We start from the raw sequence: 9806 nt of genomic DNA, 5'->3' as shown, positions 1-9806 counted from the left end.
AAAAAAAAAGGAAAATTATCTTGTATCACCCCCAAAATTGAAAATAACTCTAACACCAAAAAATGAAAATAATGTCCAGTAGACTCCTCACTTTCATAAAATTACGTATGGATATACCTGTCCATGGAATCTGCCCCATTCACATGTACTATACTAATCACACCAAAAGCTTTTAATCAAAAGAAAAACACATAATTTACAGAGTGCACTTTCTTCTCCAAATTTAATGACAATATAGTACAATTAGGTCATCTTTAGGATAGATACAACCACCAAGGCTACGCTTAACAAAGTCCAAACAATTGCAATGCTAATGACAAGCTTCATGATATGAATCTTGCAAATGAAAATTGTACGGGATACTGAGAGTATCAATAGACCAAAACCCAATAAGAAACACACTGCCATTGATATCAAACATGACTTTAAGAGAAACATTTCTCGGCTATGACCAAATGAGTTTCCAAGAACCACTTGCCAAAGAGTAAGAATTGCTGCTGTGGAGACTGTAATCACTAAACTTGAAACCTTCAGCCCAACTTTTTGAAGAGAACTTACAGCTTGTTTTCGGTGTCCCCTTGTGGGGGTATGTATAATAACCTAAGTTCACATCAATGATTCAGTGTAAGTGAAATTCTTTTGAGAAGATAAGCAAGAAGGTGTAATTTAGCATTACAGAAGTAAAGGAAATTAAAAAACCGTTGCACGGTATGAGCCATGCTTGCAGAGTCGGTCTTAAACCTTTGGCATTTCAATTGAGGGAGTTCAAACTCCCATTAGATCAGCCTAATCTTTTTTTTTTTTTAGAAGATGAGTTGAAGAAGGAGAGCAAGGTCTCACTCCCCTTCGTTTGGAATGGTTAGAAGATGAGAGAGTACAGGTAGGTTTCCTTCTTTTGATCTTAGGGATGGGGGCATTTAGGGTATTATGAAAAAAAGACAGCCACTTAATAGCAAAATCTAACACCCAGTCATGGTTGATAGAATTTTTTGATTTAGGGGGAGGGGAATGAAATATTTTAAAAAATATGTGGGAACTTGATATTTAGCCATAGTTCAAAGGAGGGGAGTGATATTCCTCTATATAATAGTATAAATATGTTAATAATTATATAGGTACTTACAGAAAAAGGCCTGCAAAAAGTCTTCCATTTTCCACAATCTACATTTATAAGAAAACCTTGGTCCTTGGCATTTGCAATTGCAATGCATCAAGATCAAGCAACCAAATAACCAATAGTGTTGGGCTGGGTTGGGCTAAACCCGATAGAGTTGGGCATCGGCTAAGATGTCCTGGTCCGACCTAGGGCTGGGCAATACTTGCATTGAATTAAGAGACCTTAGGGTTGGGCTGGGTTTTTTAGTTGGGATACGATTTTAAAAAACCCAGTCCAACTTGGCTCATTGACACCCCTAAACAAAAGTACAGTAAAAGGAAGTGTGAAGATTGGGAAAAATCTTAATGGTCACAGGTTTGAGTTAGGAAATAGCCTCTTCGCTAAGCTGGGGTAAGAAGTTTCTTTTTTTAGGTTTGAAATTTTCCCTTCCCTATTTTAATTGCCGCAATCAAACGGAGCCTAAGATTTTCCTTGGATATAGAAAATATATTTTGTTAATGCGTTAGCCTAATCCAGCCCGAAGACCTACAATGGGCTTCATTTTTGCCCCAGGCTTCACATTCAAACTATGGTGTTCTATGATTTTGTATGGAGTGTATAGTAACATGTCAACTACCAATTTTTCTGTGTCAAAAATTTTGATTTTGGATGTTAAAGAGGTTGAAGAATCATTTTCTTTGTTTTTTCACTTGGGTTTAAGCATATCAATTCTATTATAAACTGTTAAAATAGAAGCTGCACCATGAACCACCATGCTTCTGTTTCCTTCTTACCTTGGTTTTTTTATTTTCAGAAGTATTAGCTTCACAATGTTCCATTTCCAGGTCTCCTGTATTACTTATTTGCCAATTGCATTCACTGTTCGATTCATCCACTTCAGTTTCCAACCCTTTGATCTCCACATCTACAGTTTCCTGAATGATAAAGAAGAACTTGGTTTAAATATCTACTTATGTTTGGGAGGATTAAAAAAAATTATCTTTTCTTTGCTGTGTGATCAGTTCCATTTTGACTGAAACTTAACTTGTGAAAAAGAATATTGGACCTCACCATATCTGTCAATTGACAAATATTAAGGTGGTTGAAGAAAGGCTTTCTAGGTTGGCCATTGATGAGGAAAACTAGCCACTGTTTTATACAAAAAATACTGTAAAATATAGTAAAAATAAGTAAAGTATTTCCTCCACTTTATTTAACTTCTAGACAGCACTGTCTTTATGTCTTCCAAACACAATAGAAGGTCCACTCACAAAACTGATCTCCTTATTTTTAGAAATTTCTTAGCAACCAGATAGCCTGAACCTAAACAGAATCCAAAACTCATTGTAAAACCTCTATAACTCTTTCAAATGATTTGGTTTTCAAATAGGAAGAAAAGAGAGAGAGAGAGAGAGAGAGAGAGAAGGGTTCTTGAAGCAACATAACATTGAAACAACCATGTTATTAACCTACCATTTGAGGTGGATCTACAATTACTTGACTTTCAGATTCTCCAATTTCAACACGTTCATGCTGCATGAAAAGAATTAGAATCCCTTTTTCAAAGTACGAAAATAGAAATGAAGAAAACACTTTGTACTTCATGATTTATAGTTTTACCCCTTCATATTGGTTAATTCGAAATATAGAATTAAGGATCATCGATGAAAATTGGAAGATTACATGGAATATATTCATTATTTCACATTGAAGAGGCTTTGAATCCAAGCACCTGAACATCATTGAGAACACAAAATCCACTTCAGTATCAACCGAAGAAGAAGAAGAAGAAAGAAGAGATAGGCCATTAATTACATAACACAATATGTTTCATGCTAGTTATTTGTTTTCATATATGAGATATTAATACCGTGATAAAATCATAAATTTTCTTCTATATAAATTCGTACTTTATCACAATACAATAAGAAATTAGGGTATATTTAAGACATTTACCTTCGAGTAACTTAATGTATCCAATTGAAACATAAAAATAAAAACTAAATATATTTAGTACAAAAAAAATTTGGCCTAAAATAAGGGACCATGTTGATTGAGTCTTGAAGTTAAAACTAACCATATGGCTATCATGAATTGAACAATCATCAGTTCTATGTTTTGGCATTCTCATGTTTCTTACTATTATATTTTACTAAAATGAAATGAAGTGAATGAAACTGAATAAGTGGAAATAACCAAAGTGATGAAGTAAATAAACACATTTCATGTCAAAAATCAATTTCTATGGCTTTTGAATGTACATTCATATTTTTTTTTATTTGATAAAATTTTACCTAAAATCAAATACAATTTAAGTTGTATTTTATTCTATGTAAAATACAACTTAAATTGTCAATTACTCCTCTTTCTAAACCATGGGTCCCACATGTTTTTCATCTCATGCACTTTATTTCAAACAAATAACCCATTGAAAATTCCTTTTATATTTTTCTTTGCAATTTATTTTTTCTATTTACCAATGAGATTTTAAGTTTATTTCACTCCACTCCTAACCAAAATGTGCTTATTTGCATATATAAGTTCCATAAGCCACTTCAACCATATCATCAATCTGATGATCTCAAATACTAGACTATATTCTTTTTGTATTATTGTTCAAAGTTTTCTATTCCGAATTAAAGTCTCTATCCTTTCAATATTATCAAATTTTAGGATCGTTTTCCACTATCATTTTGCATGATATGAGTCTCCTTTGCCTGATATTCACTCCCTCTCACACTTTTATATCAATATATTTTCTAGTTTTATCATGAACAATGTTAGGAGGACCACACTGTCATCAGTTATCTAACAACCCCCTTAGTGATTAAAATCATTTCATTATTTGTAAATAGAATGAAGTGAAATAAAAACTCAACTGCAGATATTCAATTACATGGTCTCTAAATGTTTTCCTACTATATTACTCATGTTATGAGGTGATTAATATCAACTAGCAAAAAATCAGAAATTTTTTTTTGTGGATACTTGACCTTGTACCTCTTAAACTATTCATCCTCAAAATTACATGAGCCATATTTGAATGAGGAACTATATATTAATTTCCCATCTACTCAATGGTCGTTCTGATAATAAGATAGTGATCATTGTGGTGGGAATTAGGCACTATGTTCTGTCTATGCTGGAAACTACTTCCATATTATATCACATAGAATTTAGTTATATATTGGGCCAAGTTGGGATTTGCACGGAAGCCAGGACCACACCAATATTCATATGTAGACAGGGCTAAGCTGTTTCACCCCTTGCCAGCCTTATCTTCTAACTCTGAAAGCATGGGTTCTCCCAAAAAACAAAATACTCTACCTTTCCTGGTAAAATCAACTATCAACAACCCATGAATCCTTTAAAAGTACAATATCTTCAAGGCTTCAATTGTGAAGTCATCCTTTTGAGTCATATGTTGGAGAATGTTTGATTGTCTATAAGAAAATGTAAATTACTCTCATGCAAAGCATTTGCTCACAACTCCTATGTATGTTTCTAAAATACCCAAGTAGCTTGACATCATTGACATTATTGTACGTATAACAAGAAAAGTTCCCTTAAATGAAGGAACCTATCATAAGAATTAAATGAGAGGCAATAATGATAATAAAAGTTAAGAGTTTATTTATTTGCTAATGACGGGTATCCAAGCCTTTGGCCTAACTAGTTCTGTGGTCTATACTGACCCCACAACCGCATGGATTGGGTCATATCAGGGTTGAATGAGAATCATTCAACTTTCACTGAAAGCAATGAAGAGCACTAAACACCCCCGTGTGAGTGGCCCAAGATGTGCCTAGTGGGAGTCAAACTTAGGACGTTTGAGTTTATGTCTTGTGCCAAGTTCATTGCTCACCAATTACGCTGCCCCCGTAGGTTAAAGTTAAGAGTTTATTTGATGCATATTATTACAATTGAAAGAAGGAAATTCATTTTTATCAGCTACACTAGACAAAGAACTCAACATATGGGCAAGCTTGCTCACTAACTATCCTCTGCTTCTTCTTTCTTCTCTGCTCCTTCTTTATAACTGCTATCGTTAATGTAAAGTAATCCCATGCAAAACATTAGAAAATTTGAGTTTAACAATGGAAAACTGATCACAATTTCCCTATATAAGTTTCTACAATACCCAAGTAGCCTGACATCTTTGACATTCTGACATGATAATGAAAAAAAAAAAATGATCTTCATGAAAGGAAAGAACCAATTATATGAGATGAGGATGCAAGATTTGTGTTTACTTGATGCACATTAGTTACTATAACAATAAGGAAGAAAAAAGCTTGATCATATTAATGGAACAACTGATACCAGACAAAGAGTTAACTGAGTGTTTAGACAAGCTTGCCCAAAATTCTTCTCTTCTCTTCTCCTTTATGACTCCTATCGTTTGTTCACTTGGAGAAGCCGGCTGTGAAGAACAAAAGATATAATGACATATGGTGGCTATTTATATTTTATATTCCTTAGTAACTTTAATGAAAATGTTAGAAGATAACTAATAAAAATTAAAAAAAGTCAAAACTAAATGATGATTTTAACTTCCTTTTCAAGAAGAAATGTATTATTAGAATATAATACTATAATAGTGTGATTGGTTTCTTCTTGATTTGTGAGATTCACTGATGTAAACATCTCTAGTAAGGTTAATATGAATCAAAGAGAAATTACATTTTTACAATAGGTGAAAATTATGTGTAATCAACATTTTCACATTATTGGATTAGGATTTGGAGGCCATTTATGTCAATATTTGAGGGGTAGGAATTTGATTTGAGTTTCTAAATGAAACTCATGAGTCGATTACATCATGAGCTTAATTGTTGATTGCATCATGCCCACGTTTGTTTTAAATAATTTCCCTAACAAAACATGGGAGCTTATAAAAATTACAAATACGATCCAACACACCTCCCTGGTCAAATTCAGTTCAAAATGAATAAGGAAAGTGTTTCGAAGAGTAGCTAGCAGTAACCCAAAGTTTCATCTTATCATGAAATTACAACAGAAGGAAATGGACATAAAAATATGAGATGGCATTTGGGCCACCTTATTTGCTCCTTTTAGGCTGAAGTTGTACAGATATCTAGGTTTAAGGTCCTCTATCACGTGGACCTACTTATGTCCTACTATGTTTTTTTACATGGTAGAATTAAATAGATGTAACTAATTTCTACCGTCCCCCCCCCAAAAAAATAAAAAGATATAACTAACCTTTTAGATTGGCAATTGCAAGAAATAAGCTCTATGGCGACATCGTTAGGTGTTTAAAAACTCCACCGTAGAGCACAAAAACGATGATGTAGACATATCGCGGTGTTTATTTTTATACCGCCGCAAATGAACCATGACGTTATTTGTGTGGGCCTGTATAAACCCTTTTCGATGATTCTACACAATGGTAGTATAATCGCCTTTGAAGAGACTATTCTCAAAGCACATTGAGAGTGATTTTGAAAAAAAAAAAGACATGTATTGGCATATATTAATAAACACCAATGGCATATTTTATGCAAAGCTATACATACTTGGGCGTTTGATAAACATCGTAAAATGTACTCTTTTTTCTTTTTGTCTGTTTATATTATCCTCTAACCCTATTGACCACTTTTCTTATAGTTATTGTGACGTATTTCCAACCCCTAATACGACCCACGAATTGCCAAACCAAATTATCCGAAGCTGAGTTCTTCAACAATTTTTTAACTTCATCCCCCATATAGAAAAAAATAAAGTTTTATTTGGTGGTCCTGTCATTTAACCATGGTCAAAATTAAGATAATATTTATATCTCATTCTAGATGATCAAAACCATTCCAGTAATAAATGGAATTGAGTTCCACAAAAGGCAAAACTATCGACAAACCAAATAAAAGTTCTAATATTTAATGGACTATATGGTTGAAAATATTGGCTATAAAACTTGTCTGTATCCAAAGCGTCATTGTGGAAGGTGGGGAGGGAATTCAATCTTCTTTTCTCTTTGTTTTGAGTTTCTGTTGTCTGTTTTTTACCTAGGTTGTAACTCTCTTATACATTATATATATATATATATATATATATAAAACCTTTTTAGAAAGAAAAAAAAAAAAAAGCATCCAAAGTGTCATACAACCATACCATTAAACTCTTTTTCTTCTATTTCTTTTCTCATTAGTAGAAGGGAAATTCATTAAAATAAAAATAAACAACACTAAAGACAAAAAATCCTCCCATTCAAAAGGGAGGAGCCGCTGGATATCTATTTTTGAATGTTTATCCACCACTTTTTACCGGTTAGAGAGGCCCTCTTTTATACGTTAAGAAAATATATTCACAAGGGCTAGAAAGACTCGATCATAGGAACTTAGACTACCTATGCGCTGGTAAACAAAAGCCACCACGATCGGATCTACCAAACAAATCAGGCCTCCCCTTGCCTTGAAAGAATTCACACGCGGCCACCAACTTTCCCAAAATAAGGGGATATCTACTGCTTACTGCTCACCGAAACATCAGACCTATACGATAGTCAAGTACTCCGCGTATCTTTCTGATCTTCTTTTCTTCTATTCATCAGATTTTTTGCTTTGACCAATACAACAGTGACTGATGGTGTTGGCTAAAAAAAAGGGGGAGAGAGGAGAGCATGAAGCCTAGCACGGGCATCATGAGTCAAAATATAATCAACTCCAAAAAAGAATCTTAATCCCTCAACTAATATCAATTATTCTTCTATGACAACTCAAAATAGAATAAACCCAAAACATTCGTGCACTAAGAAAGAGTCTTGACTTCCTTCTTCTTCTTTTTTTTCCTTTTCTTTTTTTCTTTTTTTCGTTTCTTCTTTTTGTCTTTGAAGAAGAAACCTAAGAAACCCTACTTCATTAGCCTTTAATGTGGTCTTGATTTTTTTTTTCTTTGGTTTACCTATATTGAGTACCACCTACTGCTTTGGGTTTGTGTTTTTGAGCTATAATAGATGCTCTCCTCTTCAATTAGGGTGATAAAAATTAAGAACAATGCTCCCATTTTTTCCACCTATATATTTACTTTGGAACACACTTCATAACCATTAGGTAAGTCCTTCAACAAATGCGAACTCTACCAAAACTGTGGGTCAAAGTGGTCCAAGTGCACTACAATGTGAATGAAAGAAAAGATAAATGGAGTTTTTCCTAACTGATACAAGGGATGAAGCATCCCATGCTCTATTCCTTGGAAAAATTATCTCTATCCTCATTTTTCTCTTTATATTCTAATCCCACTTAAGGTATAGAGTATCTTAAAAGCACTTATTTAGAAGATTTTTTCTCTTTTCTTAATTTCTTCATGCACTCTGGTAGCAAGTAACAAGGAGAACATAAAAAGGAAATTGAGGACCACCCCACCTTCCTCTCCTTTAGATATGATTCACTCTTCCTTGGGGTAAAAATAAAAAACATAAAAGAGGCCTTGAATATATTACAAGGCTAGTCATATATATGAATTATATAACATTCTTCTATGTCCCCCACAATTACGCGTGTAATAAAATAATAATAATAATAAAATCTCTTAAAGCTATCTCACTTTTTACTTATTTGAGTTGGTCATAAAGGTGGAATTCTATATACCTTGCTATATGCACGCATGTGGTGACAGTGTTAATTATTGGTGCTAAAGTCACAAAAATGTCAACATATAGCAATTTTAATAGGAATAGTTAGAGAGAGAGAGAGAGAGAGAGAGAGGTTATAATGTTATATAATGTAAATCGTTAACAATGATTCTCTGATATTATTGAGGGAAAAAGATTGTTTTCCTACCATATATTGTGCAATCTCGCTCTGACATTATTTTTTATTATTTTTTCTCATTTATTTATTTTTATATGGTCCCATGTGGATAATACCCTTATCAGAGTACCTATTATTGTGGCATTGGCAACTTGTGAAATCTCTCTTTATTATTAAGAAGAAAAGAAGTTCATTAACATGGTTCATTTAGATAAGCTTATCAAGATGATCCATCCTTTTTTATCAAGATGGATGGTTGGATTTGACCAATTGACTATTGAATAAGTTGACAACTTACGGATTAACAACATCAAAGTCTAGAGTCAAATTCATTCATCTTCATGCATATTTTTATACTCCCTAGATCTTTAAAGCTTTATTTTGTTACTTGGCAAATCTTATTTGGGATGAACTCAACATGTAACCAAGGATCGTAAGGTTTTTTTTCACAAAATTTGGGTCTTATTTAATCTGTCACACGGTAGATTTGGGTTGTTTGGACAGGCTTATTCACCATATTGAAAAATATAAGATCCTTCTATTTAATAATAATAATAATAAAAAAATCCAAATACATAAACTAAAATTAACGATAATAAATCTAAAACACACCTAGCCATAGTCGGCCAAAAATTTTTACGGTCCCCCAACCCCATCCCCCCAAAAAAGGAAAAGACAAAATTTATAAGGAGCCACTCCTTTTCATCTCTCAATATCCTTGATTAAAATAATCTACCACCAATTTAGTATTAGATAAAACCACCACTACATCTCATGGATCTAAATTGCAAGTGATCCCATTCTTTTTTCCATTATACAATTATAAATACAAAAATGTTAATATTGATAAGATCATTGAACAATACAATGAAATTTTTCGGCATTATAAATACAAAAATATTAATATAGGTAAAGTTTTTTTTTTTTTTTTTTTTTTTTTT

Source organism: Macadamia integrifolia, chromosome 13 (genome assembly GCF_013358625.1).
Source record: "Macadamia integrifolia cultivar HAES 741 chromosome 13, SCU_Mint_v3, whole genome shotgun sequence".
NCBI classification, from domain to species: Eukaryota; Viridiplantae; Streptophyta; class Magnoliopsida; order Proteales; family Proteaceae; genus Macadamia; species Macadamia integrifolia.
This window is presented reverse-complemented; position numbering follows the sequence as displayed.